The sequence below is a fragment of the Thalassophryne amazonica genome, chromosome 7, assembly GCF_902500255.1.
Source record: "Thalassophryne amazonica chromosome 7, fThaAma1.1, whole genome shotgun sequence".
In the NCBI taxonomy this organism is placed as follows: domain Eukaryota; kingdom Metazoa; phylum Chordata; class Actinopteri; order Batrachoidiformes; family Batrachoididae; genus Thalassophryne; species Thalassophryne amazonica.
Window position 1 is genome coordinate 34,481,414 of NC_047109.1, and position 15,153 is coordinate 34,496,566.

Consider the following 15,153-nt stretch of genomic DNA (forward strand, 5'->3'; position numbering starts at 1 on the left):
TGAACAAGTTGTGCACGCTTTTATTTCAAGTCGTCTGGACTACTGTAACGCACTTTATTTCAGCATTAGCAACAGGCTCTTTCCCGGTTGCAGTTAGTCCAGAACGCTGCAGCGCGACTTTTAACAGGAGCCTGGAAGAGTGAGCACATAACCCCAATTCTTGCATCTTTGCACTGGCTTCCTATTAATTTTAGAATTGATTTTAAGATTTTATTGTTTGTCTTTAAAGCTTTGAATGGAATGGCCCCTCAATATATCACTGACCTCCTACAAATTTACTCTCCGGCGTGTGCTCTGAGGTCAGAGGGCCATTTCCAGCTTGTGGTACCCAAGACGAGACTTAAAACCAGGGGGGACAGGGCTTTTTCTGTGGCTGGCCCCAGATTTTGGAACGCTCTGCCCCTCCATGTCCGAACAGCTCCCACAGTGGAGTGTTTTAAGTCTCGTCTGAAGACCCACTTTTATTCTCTGGTTTTTAACACTGCGTGAGTTGTGTGGTCCTCTGTTTTATTGATTTTGTTTTTATTTTGGTAGATTTTATTGGTTTTATCTTTTGTATGCTGTATGTATTTATTTATTTATCTTGCACATTTTAGTTATTTTTAATGTTAATTTTCTTATTTTTAATTTATTTCTTGACTATTGGGGTTTTATCTATTGTGATTCTATTGTATGTGCAGCACTTTGGAACATTTTTGTTGTTAAATGTTCTATATAAATAAAGCGGATTGGATTGGATTATAAATGCTGCATTTATATGTCTACCAATAGTCACGGTCATTCAGTTTTGGTTTTCAGCCTTGCTGCTTACATGTAGAAAGTTCTCCAGATTCTCTGAATCTTCTGATTACATTGTGGACTGTAGATGATGAAATCCCTAAATTCCTTGCAGTTCAACATTGAGAAACACTGTTCTTAAACTGTTGGATTATTTTTTCACACAGCTGTTCACAAAGTGGTGATCTTTGCTCCATTTTTGCTTGTGAACGGCTGAGCCTTTTGGGGATGCTCCTTTTATACCCCCTCATGATACTCACCTGTTTCCAATTTGGTGTTCTTTGGGCATTCATCAACTTTCCCAGTATTTTGTTGCCCCCTCCCAACTTTTTGGACATAAAAGGCACGGTACTGTTCAACAGCTCATCCTCCGTCCCCTTCTCCATCACGAGCGGAGTGACACAAGGGTGTGTCCTAGCGCCCACACTCTTTGGCATCTTCCTCTCGCTGTCGCTGTCCTATGCCTTCAGTGCATGAGATGATGGAGTCTCTACATGCAATCAGACAGCAAGCTATTTAATCTCTCACGACTGAGGGCAAAGACCAAGATCCATAAACTGACATTGACAGAGATGCTGTTGGCCGATGACGCTGCAGTGACTTCCCACACACAGGCAGGACTCCAGAGGCTAAACAACTGCCTGGCACATGCCTGTAGGGAATTCTGTCTCACCATCAGCCTAAAGAAGACTAACGTGATGGGGCAAGATATTATTGAGACACCCAACTTCGCCAGTGGCGACTACACCCTGGAAGTTGTTTGAGGGATTCATGTACCTCGGCTCGACAATCTCCAACAACCTGTCTCTCAAGGCTGAGATTGGCAAACGCATCGACAAAGCCACGTCCACCATGGCAAGACTGTCCAAGAGAATATGGGAGAACAACAAGCTCACTACAAACACCAGGATCTCTGTGTACAGCGCTTGCGTGTTGAGCACCCTACTCTATGGCAGCAAAACCTAGACAGTGTACGCAAAACTCCCTCAACAAGGTTCTCTCAACAGCTTCCACCTACAGAGCCTGTGGCACATTCTAAGCATATCTGGGCAGGATCAAGTACCGAACACAGAGGAACATTGATGGGCAAACATTCCAAGCATGTTTGCACTCGTGTCCCAGCGATGCCTAAGATGGCTTGGCTATGTTCACTGCATGGAGGACAGATGCCTTCCAAAAGACGTCCTGTACGGCAAACTCACATCAGGCTCCAGACCAGTTGGCCGTCCAATGCTGCAATACAAGGATGTTTGCAAGAGGGACATGTAAGCTGCTGAGATCAGCTGAAGTACATGTAGCACTGCAGACACTCGCAGCAACTGTCGGCACACCATCAAGAAAGGTGCACAGAGAGCTGAGGAGAAGAGAGAACAACAGTGGCAAAACAGGAAGGAACGACAGAGGATGAGAACAGCTTCTGCCTCTGCGTTACCAAATGGCTTCCTGTGCAGGCACTACAACAGAGACTGCCACTCAGAAATCAGACTGTTCAGCCACAGCTGATGCTGTTCAATAGCAGCATGACATCTCTGGCGCAGTCGATTGTCTCCCGATACAGAAGGAGACAGTGATGCCGAGCAGGCACACCCACCCTCTGACTGAATTCCTTAATGAAATTTCAATTCAAATTATTAATGCAACAACAAATTATAATACAAACTGCCTCTAAGTTCTATGTGCGAATAAAGACTAGATTTTATGCACCCGGTGAACAAGCATGTTGGAAACCGGAAGGAACCTCAAGCCGACCGGACTTAGTGGGGTGACATCTGGTTTTCCATACTAACAAGAAGTATGACGCAAGTAAGACGCAACACATGTCTGACAGAGCAACCAACAGCAAAAAATGTTGCAACTAAACATTCATTTTTGTCATGATTGAATACTGAACAAGATGCAGAGCAGAAACCCAGAGACTGTCATGGTTTTGGCCTGATCAGGGCGTTGAGCCCATTTTTCCCCCTTTCTGTTTTTCTCTATTTATCCCAGCTTTGAGTTATTAGTTGTTTATTTTCATCCTGTGTTATTCTCTGTTATGTTGCCACTTTTCTGTTACTTTTTATTTTGGCCTTTCATTCAGTTCTGTTCTTGTTTTCTTCAGTTAGTTGTGTTTTTCATTTATTGTTCATTAATTTATCACTTGGTTATTTAGTTTCTCTCATTTCTAACATTTGTTGTGCTTAAACGTCAGGTTTTGTTTTCTATTACTGTTTTGTCACTGCTTTTCTTATGGTTTGTTTTACCACCTTGTGTTCTTAGCTTCTGTTTAGTTTTAGTATTTATTTCTATTTATGCTCATGTAGCTTTCATTAGGTTATCACTTGTTTATTTTGTTTATCATTATTGTCATCATAATAGAGAAGCTTGAATCTTCGACTGGACTGGGTTGCTTGACGCGAGGACGTTTCACTTCAAATCGCAGAAGCTTCCTCAGCTAAAATATTTGCTCTGGTAGTCTGACTTCTGTCTTGACTCTTGTAGAGAAGGACAAACAGAAGCCACAAAAGCTGGAGTTTTAAACCTAACCAGACCCCTCCTACCGAGAGGCAGACTGCTATTGGCTAGTGACTAAACAATTCCTTTAATTAGCACCTATTGTGCTCTAGTTAGCACCCTCCTAATGACAGGGTAGCTGTCCCTCCTAACGATGGGACTGACACCTCTCCTAATGGCTCTCCTGATGACGTGAATGACTCATTACCATGAACAAAAGAGTGAAACTGGTTTGACCTGAGTACCCCATTGTAAACAGGGGACAAAGTGTGTCTCAGACCCCTCCCCGGTTAAGGCTGGGTTTCAACTGTTTCACATACGAATCCTCCTTCACCCCTCTCTCAAACCATTTCTTCTCTCTGGCTAAGATTTTAACTTCCTTGTCCTCAAACGTGTGGTTAGTGTCTTTAAGGTGGAGATGAACTGCAGACTGAGGCAGACTGTGAAAGGTGCCTTATTATTATCATTACATTGTTGACAGTGATGTCATTGAACGTCACGTTACACTCATTTTGTGTAAAACAATCAGTTCTGTTGATGAATGTTTATTTTCTTTTATGAGTGGAATATTTATCCAGAGGTGTCAAGCAACAAAGTACAAATACGTCGTTACTGTACTTAAGTACACTTTTTAGGTATCTATACTTTACTCCATTACTTATTTTTCTGCCTACTTCTGACTTCTACTCATTACATTTTCACACAAGAATCTGTACTTTCTATTCCTTACATTTTTAAAACAAACAGCCTCGTTGCTCTTGGCTTCAGTTTAATGTTTATATATATATATATATATATATATATATTTCACGTCATGTGCGCCTGTAATCAACTTTTCTGCAGCACGGCTTTGCTTTGAACCGTGAACCAATCGAAGCAGTGGTTCGCAGATTGAAGCAATGCGTCGACCTATTGCTTCGTTTATTCTTTCTTTCTTTCGCTTAATTTTCCCCCGCTAAAACCCTAAAGAGCATACTTCTGTGAGTATTATTTACCTTTTCTATGTTAAACCGACCTGTTATGGTCTTCTGAAACAGTTGAGAGATGTATTTTATAACTTAAAAACGGGAGCGACGCTAACACGTTAGCATGTCTATGGCATTTTCAATGTTAAAACTTAGCATTAAGCAATTGCAGCTCGCATCACGTTCGGGTGCATTTGTTTTCAAATTGTAATATTTCTTAAATTTATTTTTGTTTATATATTAATAATCTAATGATTATTATATACAATTTTAGAGAAAGAAGCAAAAAGAACCTGAATAGAAACACAACAGAAAATATAAAAGCAACTAACAATGAACATAAATAAATACATACATACATACATACAGAAATAAATAAGTGTTTCCTGTGAACACCGAGTGACTCTTACACCTCCATTTCATCCCTGTCTTATTTAAGTTTGACAGTTTGTTTCGGTCAAACCATATTTTCAATGTGTTAATTTCTTCAGTGATTTCATCCAGAACTATCTGCCAAACTAGAAAACTGCTGCATCCTAGTAAGAGCAGAATACTACTGGAATGAATTTGAATAAGGAAAGTTGTGTTGTTTTTTTCCTTCACTATATGGATGCTGCACTCACTGCAGTTTAGAACAGATTGGGAGTGGGGCTCAAGCAATGTCCAAGCATGAACCAGTTCAAACAGCGGTACAAAAATATGTTTTTTTCTAGGTATAGGGAGGAGGAAGGGTAATGAGGGTTAGGGTGTTTTTGTTTTTTGCTTCGGCTTGTAAATATATAGTATTTTGTATGTAAGTAGGTATGTGTAGGTGTATATATGTATATATATATGTATACTCAACAAAAATATAAACGCAACACTTTTGGTTTTGCTCCCATTTTGTATGAGATGAACTCAAAGATCTAAAACGTTTTCCACATACACAATGTCACCATTTCCCTCACATATTGTTCACAAACCAGTCTAAATCTGTGATAGTGAGCACTTCTCCTTTGCTGAGATAATCCATCCCACCTCACAGGTGTGCCATATCAAGATGCTGATTAGACACCATGATTAGTGCACAGGTGTGCCTTAGACTGTCCACAATAAAAGGCCACTCTGAAAGGTGCAGTTTTATCACACAGCACAATGCCACAGATGTCGCAAGATTTGAGGGAGCGTGCAATTGGCATGCTGACAGCAGGAATGTCAACCAGAGCTGCTGCTCGTGTATTGAATGTTCATTTCTCTACCATAAGTCGTCTCCAAAAGCGTTTCAGAGAATTTGGCAGTACATCCAACCAGCCTCACAACCGCAGAGCACGTGTAACCACACCAGCCCAGGACCTCCACATCCAGCATGTTCACCTCCAAGATCGTCTGAGACCAGCCACTCGGACAGCTGCTGAAACAATTGGTTTGCATAACCAAAGAATTTCTGCACAAACTGTCAGAAACCGTCTCAGAGAAGCTCATCTGCATGCTCGTCGTCCTCCTCGGGGTCTCGACCTGACTCCAGTTCGTTGTCGTAACCGACTTGAGCGGGCAAATGCTCACATTCGCTGGCGTTTGGCACGTTGGAGAGGTGTTCTCTTCACGGATGATGCGAAGGAGATGTGTTGCACTGCATGAGGCAAATGGTGGTCACACTAGATACTGACTGGTATCCCCCCCCAATAATACAAAACTGCACCTTTCAGAGTGGCCTTTTATTGTGGGCAGTCTAAGGCACACCTGTGCACTAATCATGGTGTCTAATCAGCATCTTGATATGGCACACCTGTGAGGTGGGATGGATTATCTCAGCAAAGGAGAAGTGCTCACTATCACAGATTTAGACTGGTTTGTGAACAATATTTGAGGGAAATGGTGATATTGTGTATATGGAAAAAGTTTTAGATCTTTGAGTTCATCTCATACAAAATGGGAGCAAAACCAAAAGTGTTGCGTTTATATTTTTATTGAGTATATGTTGATATATATATATATATATATATATATATATATATATATATATATATTGATATATATATAGATATATATATATATATATTGATATATATATAGATATATATATATATATATATATATATATTGATATATATATATTGATATATATATTGATATCGGTTTAGGTGTGTAGGAATCTATGTGTATATGTGGCAAAGGGTATTACTGGTTGTGGGGAAGAAGGGGTAGGGATAAATAAGCTGATGCTTCACCCTACCCCTTTTCGGACATGTTGGGTACACAGTAGGAACTTTTTTTGTTGTTGTCTTTACTGATCTATCTTGTAATTGTTGTTGTATCAAATGTTCGAAATAAACAGTCTGGAATAGTCCCAGATTGCATTTCAGAGCTTCTAGAATTGAAACATTTTCGTGCAGGTGGTGTTGGGGGGTAATTTTGGGTTTGGGGTCTTGGGCCACATGTAGAACGAATCAGTTTTTAAATTAAGTTTTCAATTCATATAGTGGCATCTACCTTTTTTTTTTTTTTAAAGGTTACTTTATACTTTTATACTTTACGTAGCTTTTGGAGCACATACTTTTTCACTTTTACTTGAGTAAAGAGGTCAAGTTGATACTTCAACTTTTACCAGAGTGCTTTTAAACTGCAGTATCTATACTACTTAAGTAACAAATGTGTGTACTTTTGACACCACTGTATTTATCTAATCACATAAATCTGGAAATGCCAGAAGTGTCTTACTGTGGAAAACTGAAAGGATGATGTCATCGCCCTGCCTCTGTAACATGTTGTTCACAGTGTAATTTAACAGTCTAATTATGGAAAAATATTTTTTTTTTCTTGGTGGTGGGACAAGTGCTGGCGTCCTCCAGCTCAGTCTGAGAAACTCACCCAGAGCAGACAGACACTGAGGGACATCTTTAAAAACTCAAATTAATTAACGCATTTCCAGAGGTCATCTTACAAAACAATGTTTGTTCATGCCTCTGACCCCTGCTCAACTATGACTGCGTTTTTGCCTGATCCTGATTGTACCTCTGGTCCACTGCTTGATCACATGTGTACCGAACCAGAGCCTGGAATAAAGACCATGTTTTGTCCTACACCTAAGCCTAATCTGGGAGTTTGCATTGCGGGTCCAGCCGTTATGGTTGCCGGGCAGCCGCCCGCCCTGACAGAGACACAGACTGCGTTCATAAAGCCAATTCTCACTTTCACGCAGTGGTGGGTGGAATATCCTGTCATGGCAATGAGAAAAATTGTCTCTTAACTGACTCCTGGATGGGATGGTGCTTCCTCTTCTGGTGTCCGAGTGTTAAATGGCAGGTTGTTGTTATGGCTGTCTTGAGTTCCTTCCAATGTTTAGAATGTTGGGAAGGTGTGATGACGTAATGCGTCATGGCTTGTACCGTGGAATGTGTGCAAGAACAACCGTAACTTGATTGCAGATATGTAGCCTGCCTATAGTGTAACTTTAGCACAACTGTGGCCCTTCCAGGACCCCTCCCCCTGATGTTATGGCATATACAACAATGATACAAGCTCCACACAAATGCAAGGTATATTACATTACATCGCCATGGAAAAAAAGGGAATTTCTGAACATGCTGAATGTTCAGCCACTCATTTAGGGCCCCTTCACACATAGTGTGAAGTTTGGACAAAGTGCACACTTAGTGCGCATGAGGCAGGAATCGCGTGCAAACCGTGTAATGTCATCCCTGCCTCCAACACCTCGTACACCTGTTGCTACAACTATTTGCGCACACAAGTGCCTGAAAAACAAAGTGTGCGCTGTGCGAACCCATCGCAACCTCTCGCGGCAGGTGCCCATGAAATTCCAGATAACACGCACAAACATCTAACACCACTTGCATGACACATAGAAAATGTGTGGCCAATCGCACTCTTGACATGATAACAGACTGCAGGCAATCACCTTTGTACTCACAGAGAAATTTTTCTAAGTCCCACACGAGTGTGGCTTTGGTCTGTGCGCTGAGATGACAGGAGGTGTGTCCTCCCACTGAAGCACCTATGGAAATCTCTGGATCTGGACAGTCCAGCTGGACACGACATACTGTGTTTAAACAGACATGGACAAACAACTGCCCACTGTGACGCGTGTATCTGTCTGCTGTTATCAAGTGGACATAAAATAAAACATATCAATCAATCAATCAATCAATCAATCAGTTTTTTTATATAGCGCCAAATCACAACAAACAGTTGCCCCAAGGCGCTTTATATTGTAAGGCAAGGCCATACAATAATTATGTAAAACCCCAACGGTCAAAACGACCCCCTGTGAGCAAGCACTTGGCTACAGTGGGAAGGAAAAACTCCCTTTTAACAGGAAGAAACCTCCAGCAGAACCAGGCTCAGGGAGGGGCAGTCTTCTGCTGGGACTGGTTGGGGCTAAGGGAGAGAACCAGGAAAAAGACATGCTGTGGAGGGGAGCAGAGATCGTTCACTAATGATTAAATGCAGAGTGGTGCATACAGAGCAAAAAGAGAAAGAAACAGTGCATCATGGGAACCCCCCAGCAGTCTACGTCTATAGCAGGATAACTAAGGGATGGTTCAGGGTCACCTGATCCAGCCCTAACTATAAGCTTTAGCAAAAAGGAAAGTTTTAAGCCTAATCTTAAAAGTAGAGAGGGTGTCTGTCTCCCTGATCTGAATTGGGAGCTGGTTCCACAGGAGAGGAGCCTGAAAGCTGAAGGCTCTGCCTCCCATTCTACTCTTACAAACCCTAGGAACTACAAGTAAGCCTGCAGTCTGAGAGCGAAGCGCTCTATTGGGGTGATATGGTACTATGAGGTCCCTAAGATAAGATGGGACCTGATTATTCAAAACCTTATAAGTAAGAAGAAGAATTTTAAATTCTATTCTAGAATTAACAGGAAGCCAATGAAGAGAGGCCAATATGGGTGAGATATGCTCTCTCCTTCTAGTCCCCGTCAGTACTCTAGCTGCAGCATTTTGAATTAACTGAAGGCTTTTTAGGGAACTTTTAGGACAACCTGATAATAATGAATTACAATAGTCCAGCCTAGAGGAAATAAATGCATGAATTAGTTTTTCAGCATCACTCTGAGACAAGACCTTTCTGATTTTAGAGATATTGCGTAAATGCAAAAAAGCAGTCCTACATATTTGTTTAATATGCGCTTTGAATGACATATCCTGATCAAAAATGACTCCAAGATTTCTCACAGTATTACTAGAGTTCAGGGTAATGCCATCCAGAGTAAGGATCTGGTTAGACACCATGTTTCTAAGATTTGTGGGGCCAAATACAATAACTTCAGTTTTATCTGAGTTTAAAAGCAGGAAATTAGAGGTCATCCATGTCTTTATGTCTGTAAGACAATCCTGCAGTTTAGCTAATTGGTGTGTGTCCTCTGGCTTCATGGATAGATAAAGCTGGGTATCATCTGCATAACAATGAAAATTTAAGCAATACCGTCTAATAATACTGCCTAAGGGAAGCATGTATAAAGTGAATAAAATTGGTCCTAGCACAGAACCTTGTGGAACTCCATAATTAACTTTAGTCTGTGAAGACGATTCCCCATTTACATGAACAAATTGTAATCTATTAGACAAATATGATTCAAACCACCGCAGCGCAGTGCCTTTAATACCTATGGCATGCTCTAATCTCTGTAATAAAATTTTATGGTCAACAGTATCAAAAGCAGCACTGAGGTCTAACAGAACAAGCACAGAGATGAGTCCACTGTCCGAGGCCATAAGAAGATCATTTGTAACCTTCACTAATGCTGTTTCTGTACTATGATGAATTCTAAAACCTGACTGAAACTCTTCAAATAGACCATTCCTCTGCAGATGATCAGTTAGCTGTTTTACAACTACCCTTTCAAGAATTTTTGAGAGAAAAGGAAGGTTGGAGATTGGCCTATAATTAGCTAAGATAGCTGGGTCAAGTGATGGCTTTTTAAGTAATGGTTTAATTACTGCCACCTTAAAAGCCTGTGGTACATAGCCAACTAACAAAGATAGATTGATCATATTTAAGATCGAAGCATTAAATAATGGTAGGGCTTCCTTGAGCAGCCTGGTAGGAATGGGGTCTAATAAACATGTTGATGGTTTGGATGAAGTAACTAATGAAAATAACTCAGACAGAACAATCGGAGAGAAAGAGTCTAACCAAATACCGGCATCACTGAAAGCAGCCAAAGATAACGATACGTCTTTGGGATGGTTATGAGTAATTTTTTCTCTAATAGTTAAAATTTTGTTAGCAAAGAAAGTCATGAAGTCATTACTAGTTAAAGTTAATGGAATACTCAGCTCAATAGAGCTCTGACTCTTTGTCAGCCTGGCTACAGTGCTGAAAAGAAACCTGGGGTTGTTCTTATTTTCTTCAATTAGTGATGAGTAGAAAGATGTCCTAGCTTTACGGAGGGCTTTTTTATAGAGCAACAGACTCTTTTTCCAGGCTAAGTGAAGATCTTCTAAATTAGTGAGACGCCATTTCCTCTCCAACTTACGGGTTATCTGCTTTAAGCTACGAGTTTGTGAGTTATACCACGGAGTCAGGCACTTCTGATTTAAAGCTCTCTTTTTTAGAGGAGCTACAGCATCCAAAGTTGTCTTCAATGAGGATGTAAAACTATTGACGAGATACTCTATCTCACTTACAGAGTTTAGGTAGCTACTCTGCACTGTGTTGGTATATGGCATTAGAGAACATAAAGAAGGAATCATATCCTTAAACCTAGTTACAGCGCTTTCTGAAAGACTTCTAGTGTAATGAAACTTATTCCCCACTGCTGGGTAGTCCATCAGAGTAAATGTAAATGTTATTAAGAAATGATCAGACAGAAGGGAGTTTTCAGGGAATACTGTTAAGTCTTCTATTTCCATACCATAAATCAGAACAAGATCTAAGATATGATTAAAGTGGTGGGTGGACTCATTTACTTTTTGAGCAAAGCCAATAGAGTCTAATAATAGATTAAATGCAGTGTTGAGGCTGTCATTCTCAGCATCTGTGTGGATGTTAAAATCGCCCACTATAATTATCTTATCTGAGCTAAGCACTAAGTCAGACAAAAGGTCTGAAAATTCACAGAGAAACTCACAGTAACGACCAGGTGGACGATAGATAATAACAAATAAAACTGGTTTTTGGGACTTCCAATTTGGATGGACAAGACTAAGAGTCAAGCTTTCAAATGAATTAAAGCTCTGTCTGGGTTTTTGATTAATTAATAAGCTGGAATGGAAGATTGCTGCTAATCCTCCGCCCCGGCCCGTGCTACGAGCATTCTGACAGTTAGTGTGACTCAGGGTTGTTGACTCATTTAAACTAACATATTCATCCTGCTGTAACCAGGTTTCTGTAAGGCAGAATAAATCAATATGTTGATCAATTATTATATCATTTACCAACAGGGACTTAGAAGAGAGAGACCTAATGTTTAATAGACCACATTTAACTGTTTTAGTCTGTGGTGCAGTTGAAGGTGCTATATTATTTTTTCTTTTTGAATTTTTATGCTTAAATAGATTTTTGCTGGTTATTGGTAGTCTGGGAGCAGGCACCGTCTCTACGGGGATGGGGTAATGAGGGGATGGCAGGGGGAGAGAAGCTGCAGAGAGGTGTGTAAGACTACAACTCTGCTTCCTGGTCCCAACCCTGGATAGTCACGGTTTGGAGGATTTAAGAAAATTGGCCAGATTTCTAGAAATGAGAGCTGCTCCATCCAAAGTGGGATGGATGCCGTCTCTCCTAACAAGACCAGGTTTTCCCCAGAAGCTTTGCCAATTATCTATGAAGCCCACCTCATTTTTTGGACACCACTCAGCCAGCCAGCAATTCAAGGAGAACATGCGGCTAAACATGTCACTCCCGGTCCGATTGGGGAGGGGCCCAGAGAAAACTACAGAGTCCGACATTGTTTTTGCAAAGTTACACACCGATTTAATGTTAATTTTAGTGACCTCCGATTGGCGTAACCGGGTGTCATTACTGCCGACGTGAATTACAATCTTACCAAATTTACGCTTAGCCTTAGCCAGCAGTTTCAAATTTCCTTCAGTGTCGCCTGCTCTGGCCCCCGGAAGACAATTGACTATGGTTGCTGGTGTCGCTAACTTCACATTTCTCAAAACAGAGTCGCCAATAACCAGAGTTTGATCCTCGGCGGGTGTGTCGTCGAGTGGGGAAAAACGGTTAGAGATGTGAACGGGTTGGCGGTGTACACGGGGCTTCTGTTTAGGGCTACGCTTCCTCCTCACAGTCACCCAGTCAGCCTGCTTTCCCGGCTGCTCGGGATCTGCCAGGGGGTAACTAACGGCGGCTAAGCTACCTTGGTCCGCACCGACTACAGGGGCCTGGCTAGCTGTAGAATTTTCCACGGTGCGGAGCCGAGTCTCCAATTCGCCCAGCCTGGCCTCCAAAGCTACGAATAAGCTACACTTATTACAAGTACCGTTACTGCTAAAGGAGGCCGAGGAATAACTAAACATTTCACACCCAGAGCAGAAAAGTGCGGGAGAGACAGGAGAAGCCGCCATGCTAAATCGGCTAAGAGCTAGTAGCTACGCTAAGCTAGCGGATTCCTAAAAACACGCAAAGTGAATAATGTGTAAATAATTTAGAGGTGATTCAGCAGAAGGAGTGCTTTAGTTAAGGCATGTAAAGATTACACTGGGAAACAAATCGTAATCTAGATAACTAGATCAATCTAACTGCGCAGATTAAACAGCTAACAGATACAGAAAAACACCGCTGTGCTCCGGAACAGGAAGTGATACAATACCGCAATGAGAGCCAACCACCAGCAGAGGCAAGCCAAGCCATATATCACTATGGCAACATGTTGCAGTGCATGGACAGGCTGCTCCCAGGTTGAAACGGCCCGTCAGATCAGAACACACAGCAGGCGTGTCACATCACTCAAGTGAGCTCTGTTCCACATGATGTGGTGTCCTGCGACGTGTCATCCACAAGACATGCACACACGGCCAGTTGGAGACACGCCAGTAGAAGTGGACATGAATGAGACGAGTGAACTGCTTCTCATTCATGTCATTTCATGACTGTATGTCTGTGACCATGGGTCATTTACAGAGGAAGTGAACGGATCATATTTGTATTACTCACTTGATAAATGGGGTGTTTTTATATGGTGTGTGATTTAATTTTTTTTGTAATACTTCCATGTCCTTCCTGATATGAGGCAGCTTCCCACAACTTTCAAAGAAGAGCTCCATAGCTCAGTGGTAAAGTCTCTGACTGGCAATCAGAACTTTTGAAAGGCACAAGTTTGCATCCATTGGGTGGTGTGTATTTCTCTTTTTTGTTTAAAATTATTCCACATAAGCGGTGCGATGTGGTTCCACAGGTACCGGCTGGTTTTTATTTTTTTTATTTATACCTCATAAGCAGTGCCATGTGCTGCACCTGGCACTGTTCCTGCTCGAAAGACACCGGTGCATGCACGAACTCTCGCACCTGGTTCGTGCACGCCTGCCCGTTGGTGCAATGTTTTGTGAGCTAATTTCAAACTGTTTTGCGCTGTTTCACCCTTTTTGTCCAAAAATAAAATACAATAAGTACAACAGATTTATGCGAAATGACAGAAGATATCTTGCACAAGATGTTGATAATATTGCACATACGTTGAATAACTATTTTTGTTATGTATTCATCCTGCAGAAGGGGGAAGAGTTATATAGTCTGATTGCCACAGTTAGGAAAGACCTCCTGTGATGTTCTGTGGTGCACCTCGGTGGTCTCATTCTGAGTGAAGGGGCTCTGACAGGATGTCAGTGTGGCATGCAGGGGGTGTGAGGTGTTGTCCAGGATGTTGAGCAGCTTCCTCAGCATCCTCCTCTCTGACACTACCACAGACTTGAGCTCAACCACCAGGACAGAGCCAGCTCTCCTGTCGAACTTGTTGTCTGTTTGTGTCTGCTGCCTTTATCCTGCTGCCCCAGCACACAGCGTAGAAGATAATGCTGGAGACCATCGAGGGATTAAATATCTGCAGCAAGTTTCTGCAGACACTGACATAGCTGAGCCTCCTGAGGAAGTACAGTCAGCTCTGACCTTTCTTATACACAGCATCTGTGTTTACAGTCCAGTCCAGTTTGTTGTCTATATGGACACCCAGGTACTTTTAGTAGTCCACAATGTCCACCTCAATTCCATTGATGGTAACTGTGTTCAGATGAGTCTTCCATCTTCTGAAGTCCACCACCAGCTCCTTTGTCTTAGATATGTTGAGCTGCAGGTGGTTGAGTCCACACCACTCCACAAACCTGTCCACCACACTCCTGTACTCAGCCTTTTCTTGTTATAGCTCCACGACTAACAGGCTTAGAAGGATGGTCTCAACTTTATATTCATTAGCAAAATATTTGTGATTAGTTGCTATCACAGAGGGCATGAATGCATCCCAGTGTGCAGCCTGCATCAGTCCTCTGCTGCCTTACAACATTTATTTCACCACCGAACACAGTAATGTAATGCTGAGTACTTACAGAGTGCAGCCAGGCTGCTCAGAGCACCACTGATCCCATCAGATCTCAGAGGTGACGCAGAGCAGGTTCTGATTTGTACTTGGCTCTGAGACCACTTAGAAACATCAGGAGCTGCACGTTTCTCCATTTAGAACTGGTGTTTTGTCTAGAAGAGCATCCAGTGTGAAACTTGTGCCAAATCCCAATGTGGGTCTGGTACAGAACCATAAACAGATTAAAGAACAATTACATTAACATCAACATTCAAGAACAATTTTATAATAGTTCTTTGAGGCACCATTATGGGTTCTTTGAAGAACTTTTGCAGGAATTTTTTTTAAGCACTTATCTAAAAGATTTTCTCTGCGGCATCACTCTGAAGAACCCTTTTTTTTTTTTTGCTCCAGTTAGTACCTTTATTTTTCTGTGTCTGCACCCATTTTTATTTTCTCACAACT